General features: G+C 42.3%; 1 protein-coding gene across 8 annotated transcripts in view; it reads left to right on the top strand.

The window, feature by feature from the left end:
* The first annotated feature begins 19,602 nt into the window (after positions 1 to 19,602).
* Positions 19,603 to 25,700, top strand: part of zmp:0000001168 (signal-induced proliferation-associated protein 1) — a 47,881-nt gene continuing 41,783 nt past the window's right edge. For all 8 annotated transcript variants that reach the window (XR_005040533.2, XR_005040532.2, XM_036968323.2 and 5 more), the window contains exon 1: positions 19,603 to 20,046. The gene's annotated coding sequence lies outside the window, so the exon portion shown is untranslated. The remainder of the gene's footprint in view (positions 20,047 to 25,700) is intronic.

Below are 25,700 nucleotides of genomic sequence, written 5' to 3'. Positions count from 1 at the left end.
GACAGGTTTACCTATTAACTAAATGTCAGTGTTTAAAACTTAAACATAAGGCATTTAGATTAGCCAATTATTGTTCTTATATTAAATACAGGTTGTTTAGTATGCAAGATTAAACATGATAGTCAGCTTTTTCCAGTCACTTTCCAACCAGGAGAACACCTATATCTCCTGTGTTCAGATTTTAAACACTAGTGTTTACTTTCCCATCATGCTGTTTAGAGTGCATTGTCACTAGAAATTGATGTGACTTTCCATGCCTTTTATTCAGATCAGTGTTAGGAATCTGTCATCTTACCTACACTGAACAAAAATATAAACGCGTCATTTAAAGTGTTGGTCCCATGTTTCATGAGATTAAATAAAAGATCCCAGAAATGTTCCATATTTCCAAAAGGCTTATTTCTCTAAAATGTTGTGCACAAATTTGTTTACTTCCATGCTAGTGCGCATTTCTACTTTGCCAAGATAATCCATCCACCTGACAGGTGTGGTATGTCAAGAAGATGATTAAATAACATGATCATTACACAGGTGCACCTTGTGATGGGGACAAAAAAGGCCAATCTAAAATGTGCACTTTGTCACACAACAAAACGCCACAGATGTCTCAATTTTTTAGGGCGTGTACTATTGGCATGCTGACTGGAGGAATGTCCACCAGAGCTGTTGCCAGATAATTGAATGTTCATTTCTCTACCATAAGCCTCCTCCAATGTCATTTAAGAGAATTTGGCAGTACGTCCAACCGGCCTCACAACCACAGACCACGTGTATGGCGTTGTGTGGATGAGTGGTTTGCTGATGTCAAGGTTATGAACAGAGTGCCCCATGGTGGCGGTGGGGTTATGGTATGGGCAGGCATAATTTACAGACAATGAACACAATTGCATTTTATTTATGGAAATCTGCATGCACAGAGATACAGTGAAAAGATCCTGAGGCCCATTGTCGTGCCATTCCTCTGCCGTTATCACCTCATGTTTAACCATGATGATGCCTGGCCCCATGTCGCAAGGATCAGAACACAATTCCTGGAAGCTGAAAATGTTCCAGTTCTTCCATGACCTGCATTCTCACCAGACCATTGAGCATGTTTGGTATGCTCTGGGTCAACGTGTACGACAGCATGTTCCAGTTCCCGTCAATATCCAGCAACTTCGCACAGCCATTGAAGAGGAATGGGACAACATTCTACAGGCCACAATCAACAGCCTGATCCAGTCTATGCAAAGGATGTGTTGCGCTGCATGAGGAAAAATGGTGGTCAAATGCCGAAGTCGTCTCAAAACAAAAGTGACGTTATTAAGCATGTGCAGTAAAAAGTAGGATTCTGTTTTTACATGCAAAAGTGATTGCTCTTGATAAAAACACTTTATCTGCCTCCCCGATGAAAACTAGTTTGAAAATTTGTCGTATGTTTCTGGACGGTGCACCATGCTTCCTTGTTGACAACATAACCGAGCGGCGCAGATTACTGTTCCATTTGAGAAGAGCGCTCATCCCTCACCGTTTTTGCCCGTTCACATCACAGGCCATCAAGGTTGGGTAGGTTACTTTCTAAATGTAATTACAGTTACAAGTTACTTGTCCAAAATTGTAATCAGTAAAGTAACTTTTGGATTACCCAAACTCAGTAACGTAATCTGATTACATTCAGTTACTTTTGTTGATTACTTTCCCCTTAAGAGGCATGAGAAGAAGACAAAAATGTATGTTACCTACTGAATGACATCTATTGCAGGATAAATACATTTTAAGAGTTTACATAGCTGGCCATATATGGATGTTACATTTGACTATATGGTTTGGTTATGTAGGCTTCTTCTAACCCATCGCTTTCTACTACAAATAATAATATGATTAAATGATATCTTTACATGAAAAACCAAAGTCAATCAGAATTCCAGTCATTCCAATAAATGTTATACCTCTTGATTTTCAAGAATAGGATTTGGAAATATGAAAGTATAGATTAGCCAAATTGTTTTACCCCGAGCATAACCCCAAAACTAAGGATTTATTAGCCAGCCGTACTCTGTTGTTTATGATTTTGATGTCATGAAGGACTGACTGGGCTCATTGATTCGAGTTGAAAAATAAATGTTGCACTCATGGAATGGCATGCTTTGAGCACCACTGAAATGTGCTTTTTACATGTGAAAAATGAATGCAATATGCTGCATTTGCTATAGGCCAATTGTTTACCTTTTTGTTGGTGACACTTTGTTATCTTGATAATATGCAGCAGTTTAAAGGGCAAATCCAGAGATGAAACAATAACAAAACGGTCATCCCACCTCTGTTTTGGTAAAAAACTGAGGGATAGGACTGGAGAAATGCAACCACTGTCAGATTAATAGACAGAGCTATGGATGCAAGTACTGACCATCCATTGTATCAAAATTATTGTCTTAACCATGTTATGAGGCTATACAGTGTTTGTTTACATGTACAAAGATAAACTTACATTTTGGGTTCTCATGGAGTGTGACAGTTGAACTATGACTATGACCATATTCTTTAAGAAAATGGATATACAGTACCAGTCAAAAGTTTGGACACACCTTCTCATTCAAGGGTTTTTCTTCATTATTACCATTTTCTATATTGTAGAATAATAGGGAAGACATCAACACTATAAAATAACACATATGGAATCATGTAGTAACCAAAAAAGTGTTAAATAAATCAAAATATATTTTATATTTTAAATTCTTCAAAGTAGCCAACCTTTGCCTTGATGACAGCTTTGCACAAGTTTGGCATTCTCTCAACCAGCTTAATGAGGCAGTCACCTGGAATGCTTTTTTTTGTTAAAAGTTAATTTGGGGAATTTCTTTCCTTCTTACTGTGTTTGAGCCAATCAGTTATGTTGTGAGAAGGTAGGGGTGGTATACAGAAAATATCACTATTTGGTAAAAGAACAAGTCCATATTGTGGCAAGAACAGCTCAAATAAGCAAAGAGAAACGACAGTCCATCATTACTTTAAGACATGAAGGTCAGTCAATCCGGGAAATATCAGTCGCAAAAACTATCAAGAACTATGATGAAACTAACTCTTATGAGGACCGGCACAGGTAAGGAAGACCCAGAGTTACCTCTGCTGCAGAGGATAAGTTACCAGCCTCAGAAATTGCAGCCCAAATAAAAGCTTCACAGAGTTCAAGAAACATCTCAACATCAACTGTTTAATTATTAATTTTTTTTACCTTTATTTAACTAGGCAAGTCACTTAAGAACAAATTCTTCAGGGGCAGAACGACAGATTTGTACCTTGTCAGCTTGGGGATTTGAACTTGCAACCTTTCGGCTGCTAGTCCAACGCTCTAACCACTAGGCTACCCTGCCATCCCACCGTGAACGCAATATCCCCCCATCAGTGCTCAGACTGTCCGCAATAGGCTGAGAGAGGCTGGACTGAGGGTTTTTAGGCCTGTTGTAAGGCAGGTCTTCACCAGACATCACCGGCAACAACGTCGCCTATGGACACAAACCTACCGTCACTGGACCAGACAGGACTGACAAAAAGTGCTCTTCACTGATAAGTCACGGTTTTGTCTCACCAGGAGTGATGGTCAGATTTGCGTTTATCGTCGAAGGAATGAGCATTACACCGAGGCCTGTACTCTGGAGCGGGATTGATTTGGAGGTGGAGGGTCCATCATGGTCTGGGGCAGTGTGTCACAGCGTCATCGGACTGAGCTTGTTGCAGGCAATCTCAACGCTGTGCATTACAGGGGATACATCCTCCTCCCTCATGTGGTACCCTTCCTGCAGGCTCATCCTGACATGACCCTCCAGCATGACAATGCCACCAGCCATATTGCTCGTTCTGTGAGTGATTTCCTGCAAGGCAGGAATGTCAGTGTTCTTCCATGGCCAGCGAAGAGCCCGGATCTCAATCCCATTGAGCACATTTGGGACCTGTTGGATGAGGGCTAGGGCCATTCCCCCCAGAAATGTCAGGGAAATTGCAGGTGCCTTGGTGGAAGAGTGGGGTAACATCGCACAGCAAGAACGGGCAAATCTGGTGCAGTCCACGAGGAGGTGATGCACCACAGTACCTAATGTAGCTGGTGGCCACACCAGATACTGACTGTTACTTTTGATTTTGACCCCCCCTTTGTTCAGGGACACATTATTCAATTTCTGTTAGTCACATGTCTGTGGAACTTGTTCAGTTTATGTCTCAGTTGTTGAATCTTGTTATGTTCATACAAATATTTACACATGTATCTGGTATCAGTATCTGGTTTGCTGAAAATAAACGCAGTTGACAGTGTTTCTTTTTTTGCTGAGTTGATATACACTGCTCAAAAAAATAAAGGGAACTAAAATAACACATCCTAGATCTGAATGAATGAAATATTCTTATTAAATACTTTTTTCTTTACATAGTTGAATGTGCTGACAACAAAATCACACAAAAATGATCAATGGAAATCACATTTATCAACCCATGGAGGTCTGGATTTGGAGTCACACTCAAAATTAAATTGGAAAACCACACTACAGACTGATCCAACTTTGATGTCATGTCCTTAAAACAAGTCAAAATGAGGCTCAGTAGTGTGTGTGGCCTCCACGTGCCTGTATGACCTCCCTACAACGTCTGGGCATGCTCCTGATGAGGTGGCGGATGGTCTCCTGAGGGATCTCCTCCCAGACCTTGACTAAAGCATCCACCAACTCCTGGACAGTCTGTGGTGCAACGTGGCGTTGGTGGATGGAGCAAGACATGATGTCCCAGATGTGCTCAATTGGATTCAGGTCTGGGGAACGGGCGGGCCAGTCCATAGCAGCAATGCCTTCCTCTTGCAGGAACTGCTGACACACTCCAGCCACATGAGGTCTAGCATTGTCTTGCATTAGGAGGAACCCAGGGCCAACCGCACCAGCATATGGTCTCACAAGGGGTCTGAGGATCTCATCTCGGTACCTAATGGCAGTCAGGCTACCTCTGGCGAGCACATGGAGGGCTGTGCGGCCCCCCAAAGAAATGCCACCCCACACCATAACTGACCCTCCGCCAAACTGGTCATGGCAGAACGTTCTCCACGGCGTCTCCAGACTGTCACGTCTGTCACATGTGCTCAGTGTGAACCTGCTTTCATCTGTGAAGAGCACAGGGCGTCAGTGGCGAATTTGCCAATCTTGGTGTTCTCTGGCAAATGAAAAACGTCCTGCACGGTGTTGGGCTGTAAGAACAACCCCCACCTGTGGACGTCGGGCCCTCATACCACCCTCATGGAGTCTGTTTCTGACCGTTTGAGCAGACACATGCCCATTTGTGGCCTGCTGGAGGTCATTTTGCAGTGCTCTGGCAGTGCTCCTCCTGCTACTCCTTGCACAAAGGCGGAGGTAGCGGTCCTGCTGCTGGGTTGTTGCCCTCCTATGGCCTCCTCCACGTCTCCTGATGTACTGGCCTGTCTCTTGGTAGCGCCTCCATGCTCTGGACACTACGCTGACAGACACAGCAAACCTTGCCACAGCTCGCATTGATGTTCCATCCTGGATGAGCTGCACTACCTGAGCCACTTGTGTGGGTTGTAGACTCCGTCTCATGCTACCACTAGAGTGAAAGCACCGCCAGCATTCAAAAGTGACCAAACATCAGCCAGGAAGCATAGGAACTGAGAAGTGGTCTGTGGTCACCACCTGCAGAACCACTCCTTTATTGGGGGATGTCTTGCTAATTGCCTATAATTTCCACCTGTTGTCTATTCCATTTGCACAACAGCATGTGAAATTTATTGTCAATCAGTGTTGCTTCCTAAGTGGACAGTTTGATTTCACAGAAGTGTGATTGACTTGGAGTTACATTGTGTTGTTTAAGTGTTCCCTTTATTTTTTTGATCAGTGTATATATGCAGTTGAAGTCGGAAGTTTACATACACTTAGGTTGGAGTCATTAAAACTAGTTTTTCAACCACTCCACAAATTTCTTGTTAACAAACTATGGTTTTGGCAAGTCGGTTAGGACATCTACTTTGTGCATGACACAAATCATTTTTCCAACAGTTGTTTACAGACAGATTATTTCACTTATAATTCACTGTAGCACAATTCCAGTGGGTCAGAAGTTTACATACACTAAGTTGACTGTGCCTTTAAACAGCTTCTGATAGGCTAATTGACATACTTTGAGTCATTTGGAGGTGTACCTGTGGATGTATTTCAAGGCCTACCTTCATAGTGGTCTCTGACTTGTGGTCAGACTCGCTCAGGTGGAACAAACTTAAACTTGCACCTTGTTTCAATGCTGATTTGAATGTCACTGAGAAAACAGAGACGTGTCAGATTTATTTTCGCAAACATTCTTTCTGAATTTAAAAGTAATCCTTGAAGTAATCATCTAGTTTTTCAAAAGTATCTGTAATCTGATTACAATATTTTTGCTAGTAATTTAACAATTTATAGTTACAAAAAACTGCACAAAATTACATGCATTCCGTTACTCCCCAACCCTGCGGGCCACAGACCAGTGTCCCGCGGTCTCAATATAATTGAACCCGCCCACTGAAAAATAAATGGGAGGGGCTGCATTATAATATTTCCCAGCATGTTTTGCTGCAGGTTGATTTTCAGAATAGTTTGTTTTAATATCTATGTTTCTTCTTGCACATTGATTAATTGATAGGTAGTGGCGAATTTGCCAATCTTGTTTATTAAGTCCTTCACCATAGCAGTCATTCTGTGTGCAGGTTGTGAGTGATATAATATTCAAATTCTTGGATATCCTCCCTCTGGCTGTATTCTGATAGGACTAACTAATCATTTTAGAAACTTGCAGGTCTATGAGCCAGGATTTTCAGACCACAATGTTAAGAGTGACTAGACAATAACTAACAGCCATATGCTAATATTTACTTCTAATTGAAACACATTCACTTAAGCAATAAGTGATTGCAATAATGCAACAACCATGTCTCGGTCACTAACAAACACAGTCATGGGTTTCACCTGAAAGGCATGCTGGGAAATACGCAAATACCTCTTCACACCCTACAGTGTTAAAACAACACCCCAATTGTTTAGTGTTTAAAATCTATTCCCCTTGTTCTGAAAAAAAATTGTGTTTAAAATGTGTTACAGGGAATAAGCATGTTCCCGTGTTTACACGTTTTCATTGAAATTCTAAATCCTTGACACATTTAAAACGTGTTACAGAAAAGTTTTTAGTTATGTGTTCAGATCCTAAGCTCTTCGTTTTACAGTGTAAGGACCCATAGGGCGGTGTCGTCCGGGTTAGGGTTTGGCCAGGGTAGGCTGTCATTGTAAATAATAATTTGTTCTTAACTGATTTGCCTAGTTAAATATATATATATATATATATATATATATATTGATAATGTTAATCAATCTAAGCAGTCAGTTGCATTGATTCATGTTTTTAGCCTCTTTTGTGCTTAACATCAAAATGGCGTGTAGGCCTATGGCATATTGTTGCAATTCTATAAGTTCCTGTATGAAATAGGCCTGTGGATAATGTGCTATTGTGCATTGAAATAAAATACAAATAAAAGACAACATTCCCAATTCCTGTTTTGAAAGAGAAATTATATATTAGGGGTATCAACCCAGACAAAATCATTACCTTCAGCCCGTTTCCTTATGCCTTTCCTTTTAACTTGTCAACATTGATTTAAAATAGGCATCAGATAATGTTGTTATGAAGAATAAGCATGTCCCACAATAGGAGAAACCGACACTGTCCTCAGCAGCAATCTAGTTTGGAATATGCTCAGGACGCACACGCACAAACGCATGGCCACACACACACACACACACATACACACACACACACACACACACACACACACACACACACACACACACACACACACACACACACACACACACACACACACACACACACACACACACACACACACACACACACACACACACCCCAGCCTTTGTATGGTGTCTCCCAACCGGTCTGTTATCTCGGGAGCTTTGATTGTTATTGGATTTTTTTTTCATCCTTTGGGGATAGTAGACAAAAAAAAGTTGGCGCGCGAGGAGGATAGCACTAGGGAGAGGCGTAGGGCATTTATTTGAATAGGCCTATGTGTTCGGGGTTGAAGGGGGGACTTCCCCCATTATTTTACTTTCCGCCTTTGTTGGAATTGGAAGTTTGAAGCGTGTGCCTTTGGAGGCACAAGCCACGCGCCTGCCCTGACCTCTGTGACACCCTATTTGCATAAAGCTGGAGAATTGAATTCAGTCCTATTCTTTGACGTGACCTGCCTGACTTAGTCAATTACTGGCGGTCCCTGGTTGTTCAGCGGTGGGATAATTAAACGGAATCACAAATGTGGTGCTTTTAAACGAACGGAATACCTATCTCCACTGAGGCCTATAAGGGAAAACTAGTTTTAAAAAATGTGCCACCCGCAATATACACTGGTCAACACGTTCAAACTAATGTCATTAACCTCAAAGTCTAATTTTAGATGTTATCGCAGGTGCAGAGAAATGCTTATGTTTTTACCTCCAATGGTGCAGTAATATCTAGCAATATGTTAAATCCACCGAATACAACTACAATGTTAGCCTACAAAATGTTGTTTCAAAAAGAGCATTGCTGCATGGGCCCTCGGGGTGTTTATGAGCCTGTCCTACATTTGACATTTACATTCAACCTCAGTAGGTAAGGTAGGTTTAAAAAAAAAAAAAGTTTTGTTTATTATTATGTTTTATTTTTTTTAGGTCTTTAGCCTATTAAGTGACCCACTATGCATGCTACAATGATATCATCATCATCATCATCATCATCATCATCATCATCATCATCACGCACATCATTGATGATTAGTCATAGTCTTAGCAATTGCTTGAAAATGTACTTAGAAGAATCCTCAATGCCTGGCCCTAGAGCAGCCTATGGGCTATACAGAGGCACCACCAACTACGGCCTACACTGCCTTTGTTCAGCACACAGCCTGGGCAGGAGGAATTCGGAATGTGTAATCTTGTTGCTACGAGAAAGGATGTAGGAGCGCCAGCGATTGGCCCGTGGCACTCGTGGGCCATGTGCAGTTCGTGCTGTCTTATTTACATACAGCTGTACAGTTTCCCGAGGACATGAATACACAGCCCTCTAACAACAATAGAATCAACTTAAATGCAGCTACAGCACCATGACTCTCCAATTCCTTTTCAACCATTCAGTCAGATGAAATATGGTAAAGGCAGGGGGGTAATCTAAAGACAGAAATTGTGATACAGTGCCTTGCGAAAGTATTCAGCCCCCTTGAACTTTGCGACCTTTTGCCACATTTCAGGCTTCAAACATAAAGATATAAAACTGTATTTTTTTGTGAAGAATCAACAACAAGTGGGACACAATCATGAAATGGAACAACATTTATTGGATATTTCAAACTTTTTTAACAAATCAAAAACTGAAAAATTGGGCGTGCAAAATTATTCAGCCCCCTTAAGTAAATTTTTTTTTTTTTTTTTAACCTTTATTTTACTAGGCAAGTCAGTTAAGAACAAATTCTTATTTTCAATGACGGCCTAGGAACAGTGGGTTAACTGCCTGTTCAGGGGCAGAACGACTGATTTGTACCTTGTCAGCTCGGGGATTTGAACTTGCAACCTTTTGGTTACTAGTCCAACGCTCTAACCACTAGGCTACCCTGCCGCCCCATAATACTTTGTAGCGCCACCTTTTGCTGCGATTACAGCTGTAAGTCGCTTGGGGTATGTCTCTATCAGTTTTGCACATCGAGAGACTGACATTTTTTCCCATTCCTCCTTGCAAAACAGCTCGAGCTCAGTGAGGTTGGATGGAGAGCATTTGTGAACAGCAGTTTTCAGTTCTTTCCACAGATTCTCGATTGGATTCAGGTCTGGACTTTGACTTGGCCATTCTAACACCTGGATATGTTTATTTTTGAACCATTCCATTGTAGATTTTGCTTTATGTTTTGGATCATTGTCTTGTTGGAAGACAAATCTCCGTCCCAGTCTCAGGTCTTTTGCAGACTCCATCAGGTTTTCTTCCAGAATGGTCCTGTATTTGGCTCCATCCATCTTCCCATCAATTTTAACCATCTTCCCTGTCCCTGCTGAAGAAAAGCAGGCCCAAACCATGATGCTGCCACCACCATGTTTGACAGTGGGGATGGTGTGTTCAGCTGTGTTGCTTTTACGCCAAACATAACGTTTTGCATTGTTGCCAAAAAGTTCAATTTTGGTTTCATCTGACCAGAGCACCTTCTTCCACATGTTTGGTGTGTCTCCCAGGTGGCTTGTGGCAAACTTTAAACGACACTTTTTATGGATATCTTTAAGAAATGGCTTTCTTCTTGCCACTCTTCCATAAAGGCCAGATTTGTGCAATATACGACTGATTGTTGTCCTATGGACAGAGTCTCCCACCTCAGCTGTAGATCTCTGCAGTTCATCCAGAGTGATCATGGGCCTCTTGGCTGCATCTCTGATCAGTCTTCTCCTTGTATGAGCTGAAAGTTTAGAGGGACGGCCAGGTCTTGGAAGATTTGCAGTGGTCTGATACTCCTTCCATTTCAATATTATCGCTTGCACAGTGCTCCTTGGGATGTTTAAAGCTTGGGAAATCTTTTTGTATCCAAATCCGGCTTTAAACTTCTTCACAACAGTATCTCGGACCTGCCTGGTGTGTTCCTTGTTCTTCATGATGCTCTCTGCGGTTTTGACGGACCTCTGAGACTATCACAGTGCAGGTGCATTTATACGGAAACTTGATTACACACAGGTGGATTGTATTTATTATCATTAGTCATTTAGGTCAACATTGGATCATTCAGAGATCCTCACTGAACTTCTGGAGAGAGTTTTCTGCACTGAAAGTAAAGGGGCTGAATAATTTTGCACGCCCAATTTTTCAGTTTTTGATTTGTTAAAAAAGTTTGAAATATCCAATAAATGTCGTTCCACTTCATGATTGTGTCCCACTTGTTGTTGATTCTTCACAAAAAAATACAGTTTTATATCTTTATGTTTGAAGCCTGAAATGTGGCAAAAGGTCGCAAAGTTCAGGGGGCCGAATACTTTCGCAAGGCACTGTACATTAGGAGGAGGTAGCAGTGATAACACAGATGTGTTCTTGACCCCTCTTGTGGAATTTTTTTATCTGAATTCCTTCAAAATAGAAACCCTTATTTTTTAAATATGTTTTTGTGTCAATTTATAAAAAATAAGGCAAGAGGTTGCAGTATCATGTCGTCCGCCACAAATGATGCACGCCCCCTTGGGCCAATTGAGATATTGCATATGACGAACACATTTCAGTCAATGACCACAGCTCCCGCCTAGGGCCAATCAGTGTAACTTTGTAAATGCCTGATCGCTATGGCAAGACGCATCATTCACTATCAAGTTACATCAAAATCATCCCAGTGCTGTCTGGGATACTGCGTAAGCCTAATGTACAAAGGAACGTACTGATGGACAGAGAAAAATCCACAGTCCCCTCCCCGATTTAATAGTGGGACAAATATAATGTAGGCTAGGTATAGGCCTATTCGACTTTCATGTCATTTTTGCAGGTTAGCATTTTTTTTCATGCATCTTGTTCTGGAGGCTGCTCTTCAGAGTGTTCTCTAACTGGCACAGGCACAAAGTCAAACCTAGCCTTAACCCTAACCTTAACCACACTGCTAAACCTAATGCCTAACCCTAACCTTACATTTTTTCATTAATTTTTACAATATAGCCAATGTTTGGTAATTTATTAGGATCCCCATTAGCTGTTGGAAAAGACACTGCTACTCTTCCTGGGGTCCACACAGAACATGACACAATACAGAATATTAATAGACAAGAACAGCTCAATGACAGAACTACATACATTTAAAAACAGCACACATAGCCTACATATCAATACATACACACAAAATACAGTGCCTTGCGAAAGTATTCGGCCCCCTTGAACTTTGCGACCTTTTGCCACATTTCAGGCTTCAAACATAAAGATATAAAACTTTATTTTTTTGTGAAGAATCAACAACAAGTGGGACACAATCATGAAGTGGAACGACATTTATTGGATATTTCAAACTTTTTTAACAAATCAAAAACTGAAAAATTGGGCGTGCAAAATTATTCAGCCCCCTTAAGTTAATACTTTGTAGTGCCACCTTTTGCTGCGATTACAGCTGTAAGTCGCTTGGGGTATGTCTCTATCAGTTTTGCACATCGAGAGACTGACATTTTTCCCATTCCTCCTTGCAAAACAGCTCGAGCTCAGTGAGGTTGGATGGAGAGCATTTGTGAACAGCAGTTTTCAGTTCTTTCCACAGATTCTCGATTGGATTCAGGTCTGGACTTTGACTTGGCCATTCTAACACCTGGATATGTTTATTTTTGAACCATTCCATTGTAGATTTTGCTTTATGTTTTGGATCATTGTCTTGTTGGAAGACAAATCTCCATCCCAGTCTCAGGTCTTTTGCAGACTCCATCAGGTTTTCTTCCAGAATGGTCCTGTATTTGGCTCCATCCATCTTCCCATCAATTTTAACCATCTTCCCTGTCCCTGCTGAAGAAAAGCAGGCCCAAACCATGATGCTGCCACCACCATGTTTGACAGTGTGTTCAGGGTGATGAGCTGTGTTTCTTTTACGCCAAACATAACGTTTTGCATTGTTGCCAAAAAGTTCAATTTTGGTTTCATCTGACCAGAGCACCTTCTTCCACATGTTTGGTGTGTCTCCCAGGTGGCTTGTGGCAAACTTTAAACGACACTTTTTATGGATATCTTTAAGAAATGGCTTTCTTCTTGCCACTCTTCCATAAAGGCCAGATTTGTGCAATATACGACTGATTGTTGTCCTATGGACAGAGTCTCCCACCTCAGCTGTAGATCTCTGCAGTTCATCCAGAGTGATCATGGGCCTCTTGGCTGCATCTCTGATCAGTCTTCTCCTTGTTTGAGCTGAAAGTTTAGAGGGACGGCTAGGTCTTGGTAGATTTGCAGTGGTCTGATACTCCTTCCATTTCAATATTATCGCTTGCACAGTGCTCCTTGGGATGTTTAAAGCTTGGGAAATCTTTTTGTATCCAAATCCGGCTTTAAACTTCTTCACAACAGTATCTCGGACCTGCCTGGTGTGTTCCTTGTTCTTCATGATGCTCTCTGCGCTTTTAACGGACCTCTGAGACTATCACAGTGCAGGTGCATTTATACAGAGACTTGATTACACAAAGGTGGATTGTATTTATCATCATTAGTCATTTAGGTCAACATTGGATCATTCAGAGATCCTCACTGAACTTCTGGAGAGAGTTTGCTGCACTGAAAGTAAAGGGGCTGAATAATTTTGCACGCCCAATTTTTCAGTTTTTGATTTGTTAAAAAAGTTTGAAATATCCAATAAATGTCGTTCCACTTCATGATTGTGTCCCACTTGTTGTTGATTCTTCACAAAAAAATACAGTTTTATATCTTTATGTTTGAAGCCTGAAATGTGGCAAAAGGTCGCCAAGTTCAAGGGGGCCGAATACTTTCGCAAGGCACTGTATCTAGGTCAAATAGGGGAGAGGCGTTGTGACGGGAGTTGTTTTTGTTCATCTGAAGGGCTGATTGGAATGATCGAAAAAATGGATAAACAATCAAAAACGGAATAATTAGGCAGCAGTACACTTAAAGCTGCAGCCTCCAATTCTAAGAAAAATCTAAAGGCCCTCTGCAACTTGTTTGGTTAAACAGCAGAGAAATGTAACCCCTCTCAAATTCATAGACATGGCTATGGAGGCAAGGATTGATCATGCACGCATTGTTTTCTAGTTATACAGTGTGTGTGTACAAGTAGGCTACATTGTTTACACACATTGGAGTAAAACAAGCTTATATCATGGGTTCCTGTCAAGGCAAGGGCTGATTTCAAGGTTTTACTGCTAACCTAGAAAGCATTACATGGGCTTGCTCCTACCTATCTCTCTGATTTGGTCCTGCCGTACATACCTACACGTACGTTACGGTCACAAGACACAGGCCTCCTAATTGTCCCTAGAATTTCTAAGCAAACAGCTGCAGGCAGGGCTTTCTCCTATAGAGCTCCATTTCTATGGAATGGTCTGCCTACCCATGTGAGAGACACAAACTCGGTCTCAACCTTTAAGTCTTTACTGAAGACTCATCTCTTCAGTGGGTCATATGATTGAGTGTAGTCTGGTCCAGGAGTGTGAAGGTGAACGGAAAGGCTCTGGAGGAACGAACCGCCCTTGCTGTCTCTGCCTGGCCGGTTCCCCTCTTTCCACTGGGATTCTCTGCCTCTAACCCTATTACAGGGGCTGAGTCACTGGCTTACTAGGGCTCTTTCATACCGTCCCTAGGAGGGGTGCGTCACTTGAGTGGGTTGAGTCACTGATGTGATCTTCCTGTCTGGGTTGGTGCCCCCCCTTGGGTTGTGCCGTGGCGGAGATCTTTGTGGGCTATACTCAGCCTTGTCTCAAGATGGTAAGTTGGTGGATGAAGATATAGTGGTGTGGGGGCTATGCTTTGTCAAAGTGGCTGGGGTTATATCCTTCCTGTTTGGCCCTGTCCGGGGGTGTCATCGGATGGGGCCACAGGGTCTCCTGACCCCTCCTGTCTCAGCCTCCAGTATTTATGCTGCAGTAATTTATGTGTCAGGGGGCTAGGGTCAGTTTGTTATATCTGGAGTACTTATCCTGTCCTATCCGGTGTCCTGTGTGAATTTAAGTATGCTCTCTCTAATTCGCTCTTTCTCTCTTTCTTTCTCTCTCTCGGAGGACCTGAGCCCTAGGACCATGCCTCAGGACTACCTGACATGATGACTCCTTGCTGTCCCCAGTCCACCTGGCCGTGCTGCTGCTCCAGTTTCAACTGTTCTGCCTGTGATTATTATTATTTGACCATGCTGGTCATCTATGAACATTTGAACATCTTGGCCATGTTCTGTTATAATCTCCACCCGGCACAGCCAGAAGAGGATTGGCCACCCCACATAGCCTGGTTCCTCTCTAGGTTTCTTCCTAGGTTTTGGCCTTTCTAGGGAATTTTTCCTAGCCACCATGCTTCTACACCTGCATTGCTTGCTGTTTGGGGTTTTAGGCTGGGTTTCTGTACAGCACTTTGAGATATCAGCTGATGTACGAAGGGCTATATAAATACATTTGATTTGATTCTGATGGGGTATGACAGTTGAACTAAGCTCATCAAGCATTTCTAAGTTCTATTATTATAGAATCAATGGCTATATATCAGAAGCCCTTTCCTGCAGTCAAATGACTCGTGGCCTCATTGGTGGAATGTTATTCATATTTTTTAAATAGTTTCATAATTAATAAACAATATTATTTTTAAAATACAGAAAATCCGGTGTTTCTATGTCAAACGGTTTTGTTAAATTTCAGTGTTCTGAGATGTATATAAACCGTAATATCGGGATGCAAACTCAAATTTGAATACATTTCAACTCTATATCTGACATGGTACAGGTGTCCTCTTTTTGATAAGCCCATAGCCATGTGTGTGAGGTGTATACGTTTGTTTCAAAGTAGATTTGTTTAAGACTACAAAGAAACACTGTTAGAGTTGTGGTTGAGGCTAGGGTTAGGGTTGAACTGGGATGTGGACATGAAGCTAGGGTTAGAGTTGAACTGGGATGTGGACATGAGGCTATGGTTGAACAGGGATGTGGACATGAAGCTAGGGTTAGAGTTGGACTGGGATGTGGACATGAGGATAGGGTTAGGGTTGAACCGGGATGTGGACATGAAGCTAGGGTTAGAGTTGAACTGGGATGTGGACATGAGGCTAGGGTTAGGGTTGAACCGGGATGTGGACATGAAGCTAGGGTTAGGGTTGTGGTTGAGGATAGGGTTAGGGTTGAACCGGGGTGTGGACATGAGGCTAGGGTTAGAGTTGAACTGGGATGTGGACATGAGGCTAGGGTTAGGGTTGAACTGGGATGTGGACATGAAGCTAGGGTTAGGGTTGAACCGGGATGAGGACATGAAGCTAGGGTTAGGGTTGAACCGGTATGTGGACATGAAGCTAGGGTTAGGGTTGTGGTTGAAGCTAGGGTTAGGGTTGAACCGGGATGTGGACATGAAGCTAGGGTTAGGGTTGAACCGGTATGTGGACAAGAAGCTAGGGTAAGGGTTGTGGTTGAAGCTAGGGTTAGGGTTGAACCGGGATATGGGCATGAGGCTAGGGTTAGGGTTAGGGTTGGACTGGGATGTGGACATGAAGCTAGGGTTAGGGTTGAACTGGGATGTGGACATGAGGCTAGAGTTAGGGTTGAACCGGGATGTGGACATGAGGCTAGGGTTAGGGTTGTGGTTGAGGCAAGGGTTAGTGTTGAACTGGGATGTGGACATGAGGCTAGGGTTAGGGTTGTACTGGGATGTGGACATGAGGCTAGGGTTAGGGTTGAACTGGGATGTGGACATGAGGCTAGGGTTAGGGTTGAACTGGGATGTGGACATGAGGCTAGGGTTAGGGTTGAACTGGGATGTGGACATGAAGCTAGGGTTAGGGTTGAACTGGGATGTGGACATGAAGCTAGGGTTAGAATTGAGGCTAGGTTTAGGGTTGTGGTTGAGGCTAGGGTTGGGGTTGTGGTTGAGGCTAGGGTTAGGGTTGTGGTTGAGGCTAGGGTTGGGGTTGTGGTTGAGGCTAGGGTTAGGGTTGTGGTTGAGGCTAGGGTTGTGGTTGAGGCTAGGGTTAGGGTTGTGGTTGAGGGTTAGGTTTGAACCGGGATGTGGACAAGGTGGAGTTGGCATGGGTACATTAATCTAGGGTTAGGGTTATCATTTCTATAGCAGTTGTTACCGTTGTTACAATATTCTTATGTTATAAATAACAATTTAAACTTACAATACCATACCATTTCTTTAAGATAGCTGAAGCAAGCATACACATTTACTTCAGGAAATGTACCTTTCCTAGTCGTGCACTCTTCTCCCACAAACCTTCAGTGACTCATCATAATACCAACTTAACCTCTGCATGAGAAACCTTATTTGTCCTCGACTAGAGAGTTCATGTACATGTTTAATCTTGATAAAAGAGCCCTGGTGTTGTTTCTTGAAACCGCATTCTGTAGGCCTATGCATCTCTGGTCATGGTCTTAGCACTCTGAGTTTTATTAAGCAGCTGGTAAATATGATCAGCATACTCATAATAAATAGCCTGATGTAGTTATGTACTTGTTATTATGAGAAGGAAATGAACCATGTAAATTAAGGATCAGAGAAGGTGTAAGATGTAAGATATATCAAGCGCACCTTCTTTTCCCTTTTTGTCTCTTCTGAGAATAACTGGAGCAAAGTCTGGGTCCTGGTCACAATGGCACAAGGTTGTCGAAACATCACTTTGCCAATAGATGTCGCTGCAGTACTAACTATTGCTGTGAGCTAGTACTGACAATTTAATGGTACACAGGATGTGGAAACCTTGTGTCACTGTCAACATGTATTCACATGAAATGGGTAACAACAACCATGAAATTGAGTTAATTTCCAGATCTCACTTTGTTTGGGCCTATAAGAGAATGTTTATTCAGGAACTTGATTTCTCTGTATAGGGTGGAATGTAATTATGTTAGGCCTATATCAATGCCAACACAACCACTCTACATTTTCCTGTTAATAAAACACACTAGCCAGGCAGCTAGACTTGCTAAATATTATAGATGCAGTGTGTTCTAGCATGATGGTCTTGGTTGGAGAATGTGACAGCAGTAGAATTCCTTTCAGCCATTGTTTCTAATAGAGATATAAAGTGAATCAGTCAGCTTCTCGTTTCATTGGGCCACATTTCCTGATTTTCTAACAAAATAGGAAGGGGAAATAGTGCCCAGAGTAAATGAGCTGGGGGTAGTCTGGTCTTTAACAAAAATAACACCACTCAGGTAGCCTAGTGGTTAGAGTGTTTGACTAGTAACTGAAAGGTTGCAAGATCGAATCCTCGAGCTGACAAGGTGAAAATCTGTCATTCTGCCCCTGAATAAGGCAGTTAATCCACTGCTCCTAGTTTGCCATTGAAAATAAGAATTTGTTCTTAACTGACTTGCCTAGTTAAATAGAAAATAATACTTATCTGATCCACAATCAATACTTACAAACTATTTTCTGCTTAAATGGTTGGACCAATATAATGTAACACTTATTTGAAAGAGATATTTCATCTACATGATGTTAAATAAATAAGTTGTTGATGAAAAGTATTTGTTTTACTCATTGGGTTTTGCATTGCCATGTGTGAATGGTATTTTGAACACATTTGAAATGCAATATAATAATAGTGAATGTACATACATTTTTTTTTTTACATAAGGTGTCATTCGATGATATACACCAATGTCCTTCTAGTGCCATCACTAAAATGCTTGTCTTGTGTATGCTAAACTATGATCATTATTTCTTTGTTGTAATCCGTTGTAGACTCACTATCCCCAACACCGTCCTCCTATCCCCACCCTACCCCCACACCCGGCTCTGTTGTGGGCTTGGCCAGAGCTGGTGACCTCCTAACAGGGCCACATGGTCAGGCGAGGGGGGGATTATATACAGTAATTAGGGGATGGAGTCGGGCCCCAGCTACAGTGCCACATTAGCTAAAGGGTTGTTTAAAGCTGGACTTTTAAGGCTATTAGTTAGTGAGGGTAAAGAAGCACCTAACTGAGTATAGAAACCATGTACTAATGCTTACAATATACACATATTTGTGACTATATTACGCACATATTGGATATGCCTGTAATGTTATGAGTCATGCAGCATACATTACATGTTGTGTTTCCAACATGAGGATGCATTTGAGCGTGATGAGAGGAGGAGCATCTGGGATTAGGGGCTCAGTCTTGTATTCTAAAGTGAGGTACACAGTACTGTAGGCTGTGATTTTCCTTACCCCATAGTGACAAAATCCATCTGAAAAAAGGTAGAAAAATGACCGTGCTGGCACAACACCTCGAAGACAAATGGAAAACACCATAATCCTCAGTGGTAACACCTTAATTTGACACAGTAAAAGGCTCACAAAGCGCAGCATAATTCTCCCCTCTCGTAAACATCTCCCGTGTTCAGTCTGGGACTGACGCCTGTGCTTTGGTAGGATGACATAATCAGAGCACGCCATGGCTGGGCTTAGGAAGACAAGGTAATGTCTATGGAAACGCATGCAGGACAAGGTCAGGTGGCAGAGCACCTGCTGGGAGGAAAGGCATGGGGAGGGGATAGGATGGGAGGGGGAGGTGAACAGTGATGGTAGTCCTCTTAATGGTCAGTCTAGTAAACCATGTACTGTTATTGTTGGGCAACCATTTCATTGTTTAGTGTGGACACACTAGGTCTCCCCTAAACACACACAAACATAAACATGCAAACATATGCTCCTTAAGAATTTGTTCTTAACTGACTTGCCTAGTTAAGTGAAGGTTAAATAAAAAATAAATAAATACAATTTGCCCCCCAACCCTTCCTCCACCCAAAACACACACATTTGCTTAGAATAGCACATTGAGGCTGACAGGCTAGATGCACTTAGTCATTGGTCGCTTAATCTAGTCGCCCTAATCATCCAACCATTAATATAGAAAACAGATTAGACTCAGAGAGAGAGAAAGAGATAGAGAGAGAGAGAAGAGCACATCCTGCCTATTGCGGTCTATTGCTGCCTCAGCCTCTCTTTGACAGAGCGAAAGAGAGAGAGAGAGGGGGAGGAGAGAGATCGGTGATGTGGTGTGTGTGAGGGGAGGAGAAGGAGGGGGTTGGCTTTAGTGTGATTTGAATGGGCGTGAGAGAGAGCGTGAGGGACTGAGCAAATCAACCTGCCTCTTTTGACTGAACAACGGGATGGAAGAGCTGAGCTCCTAGCCACACTGATCAGAGAGGAGTTTTATTTTTGGAGAGGGGAAGAAGGGAGCAGACAAGGGGAACCGAAGAGGGAGAAGAAGGAGAAAAGGCATCAGAGTCGGGATAGATAGCAGAAAAATGCTGTCATGGGGAGAGGGGGAGGGAGCAGACAGAAAGGAACAGAATGAGACCAGGCAGGGTGGAGCGGAGCTGAAATGTGGAGGTAAGTCCTGTCTTTCTCTACTCAGACCCTTTAGAATGCCACATTCCTAATTCCCTATGTCCTGTGTTCTGGTGATAATGAATGTGATTGGCTTGATCAGGACAACCTAGATGGCTCGATGTGAGCATACATATGCTCTTATTTCCAGTCGGTTCCACCAGAGATTCAGAGCATTCTGCAGTACAAAAGTGAGAGAGCAGAGGATGTGTCAACACAATGAACGAACGCTTTGTCAGGGGTAGGAAAGGATGTCTAAGCAACATTCTGCTATCTTCACGCTCGCTCTCCCCCCTCTCTCTAGTGTTGTGGGCTCGTTTATAAACGGTGTTCTGACATTGACATGAAGTCACTGCAGACCTTGCTGTGTAGGGCGCTCTGGGCTGCAGGACTCAGAGATGTGGGCCAGGTGGAGGAAGGGAGGGAGCAGAGACAGAAAGAGCGCCAGAAACAGGGAAAAGGGAAAAAAGGAATAGAGAGGAGCTATAGTGATACAGAAACAAAAAGACAAGATAAATAGGATTTAAAAATATATATTGTTATTATTTATTTATTTATTTTACAAACAAAGGTCTGCAGCCCCTGCCTGTTTTGTGTGGGGGATATGGATGATAAAGAGGACTGAGAGGGTACTGCATGTAACGTGCACAGACAATGATGGAATGGAGAACCAGAGCCGGGATCAGGGTGTTGTTTTCAAGGTGGCAAAGAAAAGGAGGGATGCAGGAGATTTTTTTTCTCTCAATTTGTCTGTGAGGGGGGTTGTGTTTTTTGGAGTCGGGGATGCAAGGGATGGTGAGGTCTGGTAGAGAAAGAGAACGGGCAAATTATTGAGGGAGATGAAGAGGAGAGGGTTGAGGGACAGCTTACATAAGCCAGTGCACTAAAAGGACAGACCATTTAATTTATTTTGCACCACATGAGTCCTCATCATATGTGGTTTTCACTGTGGTTGTCAGTAGCGGACAATCTCATTCCATATGATGATGAATGCATTGAGACTTGACATGGTGAAGTCCTCGCTCTCTTTCCTGAGGAGTGCGGCAGGTCGTGTGCTTGTCTAAATTTGATGACAGAAGCCCTGTTTATACCTGGATCTAACATGCGGCCTTTGTCCTTATCTTGTCCACATTCTGATTTTGGCCACATTTTAGACAAGTGTAGACAATTAAAAGACTCATTGTGATCTGACTGTGAACAGATCTTATAAGTGTAAACAGACAAATCAGGTCAAGATCATGATGAAGGACGCATGTTAACGGCTTGTATAAACAGGGCTATTGACTTGGTCGCGGTCTTTGTGCGTTCGTGGCCAGATTGGCAGAGGGTGTGACGTTATCCATCCGAGACTGCTAATCTGCATGGTTGGCCAGATGTGCCCATGGATGTGTGTGTGTGTGTGTGTGTGTGTGTGTGTGAAAGCCCCTCTGCTCTCCAATCATAGACTCACTTTGACAGCGACACATCTGACAAATGCATCTAAAATACAGAACATAGCTTGTTTTCAGAAGATTAACATTGACTATCTGAGAATGAATAATATATATGTGACAGGGGGTAACTGAGCCCAGATGCAAACAGCAGATTTGTTGGGCGACTATGACACACAACCACTGTGGCATTGCACACAAGGCGTATGGGTACAAGAGTCTAGTGATGCTTTGAGGTCACAGTGCCAATGATGGGGTGGAAAATGGACCTTACCATGGTGCTTAAATGGTCATGAAATGCTACTCAAATACTACAAAACCATTGATGATGTAATAATATCAGAATACTAATGTAGTAATTAGAAAATAGAGTTGCAAAGGGGCATTCAATTTAGGATCAAATGTATTGTTAACTTGAGTAGACTTTGATTAGGTTAATTAGGCCAAATGAATGTGTCAACTCTAAACAGACATGCAATTATTCAATGCAGCAATCTCAACCCAACAGTCATTTATTTGTCAGTCAAATTAAGGTTAATGGATGTACCCGCCTGTATTTTAGGATAAAGTAGACTCCAACATTTCTCTATTATTTGACAACATAACAGAAAAAAGCTTTCCCCTCAGCCCTCAATAGTTTGTGGACAGTAGGTAGAGGTTTCTATACCTACAATAATATAATTATCAGATGTGTGTGTGTCAGTGACAGAAATATTCCTGTTCTAGCTGGTGTTGAAGTGTGTTGAAGCACTCAGGCGCTCTAAAAAAGAAAACCTTTTCATAGAACATGTTAAAAATGTTGCTCTTTAAATATGCTGTTTTGACCCAAATGATGGGAACTAGCAATTGGCGTCAGAGCGTGTAGGCGTCTATATTTGTTCATCTATTGAGGACTCATAGTATCGTCACAGTATGGAGCTAAAAAAAAACCTGTGGGTGTCTGGGACTCTTTTTAAATATGAGAGGCTCTCTGTCAGTCAGCAGGGACATGTGTGGCACACATTCTTCAGCTGAGTGGGAGGAGAGAAGGAGAGGGGATCAGAGGAGAAGGGAGAAGAGGTGAGGCAGAGCAGCTAATCTCTGTGATCGATCAGGCCCACTTGTATTTCCTGCAGAATCAAACTGCTCCACATCACTGTCCATTCCTACACCAGCCCCTGGCCACAGAGAACAGATCTATCCAACTAAAATGAATGACTATAGTATGAGGCATCTGATTAGACGAATCAAGGCTGTAAGTACAGAACCACTTGATGTCTTTAATAGACATCTTAAATGTAAAGGAGCTGTTACATGTTTGTCCTTTGCCAGTTTAATAAGTGGAGATCCCAAAACATTGAAGCCCTAAATGACTTACAGTTGAAGTCGGAAGTTTACATACACTTAGGTTGGAGTCATTAAAACTCATTTTTCAACCACTCAACAAATTCTTGTTAACAAGCTATAGTTTTGGCAAGTCGGTTAGGACATCTACTTTGTGCAAGACACAAGTAATTTTTCCAACAATTGTTTACAGACAGATTATTTCACTTATAATTCACTGTATCACAATTCCAGTGGGTCAGAAGTTTACATACACTAAGTTGACTGTGCCTTTAAAGAGCTTGGAAAATTCCGGAAAATTATGTCATGGCTTTAGAAGCTTCTGATAGTCTAATTGACATAATTTGAGTCAATTGGAGTGTACCTGTGGATGTATTTTCAAGCCCTACCTTCAAACTCAGTGCCTCTTCGCTTGACATCATGGGAAAATCAAAAGAAATCAGCCAAGACCTCAGCAAAAAAATGTGTAGACCTCCACAAGTCTGGTTCATCCTTAGGGGCAATTTCCAAACGCCTGAAGGTACGACGTTCATCTGTACAAACAATAGTACACAAGTATAAACACCATGGGACAACGCAGCTTTCATACTGCTCAGGAAGGAGATATGAACGTACTTTGGTGCGAAAAGTGCAAATCAATCCCAGAACAACAGCAAAGGACCTTGTAAAGATGCTGGAGGAAACAGGTACAAAAGTATCTATATCCACAGTAAAATGAGTTCTATATCAACATGACCTGAAAGGCCGCTCAGCAAGGAAGAAGCCACTGCTCCAAAACTGCCATAAAAGAGTCAGACTACGGTTTGCAACTGCACATGGGGACGAAGATTTTTTGGGACGTACTTTTTGGAGAAATGTCCTCTGGTCTGATGAAACAAAAATAGAACTGTTTGTCCATAATGACCATTGTTATGTTTGGAGGTAAAAGGGGGAAACTTGCAAGCCGAAGAACACCATCCCAACCATGAAGCACGGGGGTGGCAGCATCATGTTGTGGGGGTGCTTTGCTGCATGGGGGACTGGTGCACTTCACAAAATAGATGGCATCATGAGAGAGGACAATTATGTGGATATATTGAAGCAACATCTCAAGACATCAGTCAGGAAGTTAAAGCTTGGTCGCAAATGGGTCTTCCAAATGGACAATGACCCCAAGCATACTTCCAAAGTTGTGGCAAAATGGCTTAAGGACAACAAAGTCAAGGTATTGGAGTGGCCATCAAAAATCCCTGACCTCAATCCTATAGAAAATGTGTGGGCAGAACTGAAAAAGTGTGTGCGAGCAAGGAGGCCTACAAACCTGACTCAGTTACACCAGCTTTGTCAGGAGAAATGGGCCAAAATTCACCCAACTTATTGTGGGAAGCTTGTGGAAGGCTACCCTAAACGTTTGACCCAAGTTAAACAATTTAAAGGCAATGCTACCAAATACTAATTGAGTGTATGTAAACTTCTGACCCACTGGGAATGTGATGAAATAATTAAAATCTGAAATAAACAATTATCTACTATTATTCTGACATTTCACATTCTTAAAATAAAGTGGTGATCGTTACTTAAGACAGGGCATTCTTCTAGTATTAAATGTCAGGAATTGTGAAAAACTGAGTTTAAATGTATTTGGCTAAGGTGTATGTAAACTTCCGACTTCAACTGTATATGATGGAAATAATAGTGAGAGCAGCAGTGTTACACATCTGTGGCGCAGGATGCTAGCAGAGCCACAGGGCTAACAGATCCTGCCTGCCTCAGATGTACTAAAGCTGTGTGTCACCCAGGATTTCAACTCCAGCTTACACTGCTGCCCTCTTTGCATACCAAATTATATTTCCATGCCAAAAGCAACTCCTCTCCATAGGGCCGCTGCAGAAAATTGCCTCTCAACAGTGAACCAACTGTCTTTACATAACACAACGTGGACAGGAGCCTATCTGACAACAACCTGAGGCAGAAAGACTATCTGAAAAGGCTATTCAATCTATGTTTAGGCCTACTGTGCTCCACGAGAGAGAACATTTACCATGGTGCTCCCACACTGTGCCGTGCCAAACTGATATATTTTAACTGACCAATAAGGGCGAAAATTACATCCAGACATATATAATATGGCAAATACAATAGTTAAATGATTTCAGTGGCGTCTCAAGAGAAATAATCAATTTGTCCAGTTAATGATACCTCATCAACATGGATCAAATATTGCTAAGGTTACGAGGCAGATTATCCTCTCCACTGAAACATGAGTCAGCAGAACTACACCGTCTCCCTCAGTTGGAGCCATTTTGCGTTACTAGGCCTAGCCAGACTGTGTCTCTCTATCTCTCCCAGTGAGCAGTGTGTCTGTGTGACTGAGGGAGCCTGGTGGACAGAGCAGAGGATGGTAGGATGGTAGATAGCAGTGGAAGCCACTGGGTGGATCCTCTAATCGGATTGTGCTCTCCTTTGTCACCTGTCCTCTGTGGCCATGCTCTTAATGGGAGCTCAGCCCTCTCTGGAGTGGAGTCACCCTCAGATTTCTGTCCCTGGGCTCTGGCCGGCCCAGCTCTGCTCTGCCACACAGGGCCTGACTGCACAATGAGCAGGACTAGAGAGGAGAGACATAGGAGAGCGAGAGTGATGGGAGGGAAGAAAGGAAGGAAAGGGGAGAGTGGCAGAGGTGATAGAGAGATAAGAAATGTTCATGGGGAAATAGGAGTATTAAAAAGATAGTGAGAAGTAGAAAATGAGCCAAATAAAGGTACTACATACATTATTATACCACTATACTACATACTACTATACTACTATACTACTACATTTGTGTAACTGGAAAGAACACGTTTTGACCTGTATAGGTTTATGTGTTTGTCATTTCAGCTAAATTAAATCTTAAAGTGCATTAGGATTATGATAATAAAACATCTG

The sequence above is a fragment of the Oncorhynchus mykiss genome, chromosome 29 (assembly GCF_057628025.1).
Source record: "Oncorhynchus mykiss isolate SJ-2025 chromosome 29, ASM5762802v1, whole genome shotgun sequence".
Classification (NCBI taxonomy): Eukaryota; Metazoa; Chordata; class Actinopteri; order Salmoniformes; family Salmonidae; genus Oncorhynchus; species Oncorhynchus mykiss.
This window is presented reverse-complemented; position numbering and strand designations above follow the sequence as displayed.